Source organism: Leucopleurus acutus (genome assembly GCF_964270905.1).
Source record: "Leucopleurus acutus genome assembly, chromosome: 15".
NCBI lineage: Eukaryota > Metazoa > Chordata > Mammalia > Artiodactyla > Delphinidae > Leucopleurus > Leucopleurus acutus.
Genome location: NC_139157.1, coordinates 11,637,300 through 11,639,375, shown reverse-complemented (window position 1 = coordinate 11,639,375; position 2,076 = coordinate 11,637,300).

Below are 2,076 nucleotides of genomic sequence, written 5' to 3'. Positions count from 1 at the left end.
ACATGGTACTGTTGGGGTGAGGACAAACGGGAACCTGTCACCACTTGCAATCTCTACAGCAAAGGTGACTCACAGAAGAAGCTGGTGCTCTTTGCCTAAGAGCAGCACCCAAGTCTGGCTCCAGACTAGAGAGGCTAAAGGAGGAGAGGAAGCGGCAGTACAGGTTGCTGTGGGCACAACTGCTGGATCCCACCAACGATGTGGCCAGAAGATCAGCAACCACGTGCACACAGTGCAACCATGCCCAGTGCCCTGTATCAACCTTCAGAAGAAAGTGACTACTGCTTGTCTTCTGACTTCCAAATCTCACAAAAATCTCTCTTCTTACCCCAAACAATAAAGAGAAGAGATTTCTTAGCATTCCACCAAGTTCACAGGCTGCAAAGCCATCACATCCATGTTCTGTTAGTTAAATTCTATTTTCTGGGAAGGCCAAGGGAAGTGTACACATACATTCATAACATCTAGGGGACGAAGAAATTTGACAGTTCCTGATTTTTTCTTACCTCTAAAATTTAAAAGCTTTTAGAAGTTTAGAGATACCTGACTAAAGTAATCCTCTGAATTAATCTTTATTTTAACAAAGAAAGTTATTTAATTTCTCATGGTGTTGGATAATCGAGGTTTTATTTGATTAGGTGTAGTGTGTGTGAAGGGAAAGGGGATGTCTATTTGTGTGGTTCATCAAGGCATGAACTTCACATTTCCTTTGAATTCCCCACCCCTCAAAAAATCAGGTGCTCTCATTGTGTGAGCTTGAACTAGTCACCACAGAAAGTAACTGGAAGCGTTTCATGAACCATGTTGGACCTTTAAGGGTATGTACTTATTTATTTTCTAATTCTTTACTATAACTGTACTTTTAATTGTTTTTATAGGTTTAACATGACTTTAAGTGATGGTCTAAAGATATTCTTGATTAAAAAACCTTTTTTTTTTGAATTTACCATCAGGATGTCAATGGACCCAGAGCAAATGCATGGTTTTCTTCTAACTCAGGCTGGAAAAACACTGTGGGATTCTTGTGCCCACAAGAAATCTATAGATGAGGCATAGTTATTTTGGATTCTTTAATATTAGAGTTACAGAGGACCTGGGGGAGTAATGAAAGCAGCTGAAGGTAAGATGTAAATCACAGTGTAGAGGTGATGATACAGTGCTGACAGAGGACAGAGGGAAAGCTCAGGATAAAACTAGTGGTATATTGGAACCGGCTTGAACTTGCTTATACGAGCTGATCGTGGGCAACTTTTCCCAAACCTCAGTTTAGTGATACCACATTGGTAACTTGGAAACATCCACGGTGAAAGTATCTGTACTGTAGAATTTGGAAGACCCTGCAAACCAGGGCTTCCTCCACCTTTCGCCCCTACCAGCCTGAGAGCTGATTGTTAAACTTTTGCCAGCACATGACTGGGTAAGTATGAAGTCACCTAGTTGCTGTTCTTCTTTCAGGTTTTGGACAGACCTTTCTATGCACAGGGTACTGAATGGTGGTTGATGAATGTGTGCTTTGGTCTATGATTTTATTTAACGGTTTGTAACTCATCCTGAGATTTGAATTCAGGCAGTCTGCAGACCTTTGTTTTGCACTACTATTCATTCCATATTTACTGCACACCCACCATGTGCCAGGTGCAGTGCTTGGTGCCAGGGATACCATAGTGATGACCGACATGGCTCTTGTCTTCATAGGGTTTACGTCTCCAGAGGTTCTCAGCCTTGTCACTCTTGACATTTTAGACTGGATGATTCTCTGTTGTGGGATTAAGCAGCATCCTGGCCTCTATCCACTAGATGTCAGTAGCAACTCCCCCCAGCTGTGAAAATCAAAAATGTCTCCATGTTGCCAAATGTCCCCTTTGGCACAAAATTTCCCTGGTTGAGAACCCCTATGATAAACAACTATAATACAAGAGAAGCTAGTTCTGAGAGAAGCCAGCACTTGAATAGATATTTACAGTTGTCATCTCTGTTTTACAGGTGGACAAACTGAGGCACTCAGAGTAAGAAGTCACTTGGGTAAAACACCTTTTTAAGTAGTCAAAGTAGGATTATAACTCTTGTCTTCTTGAT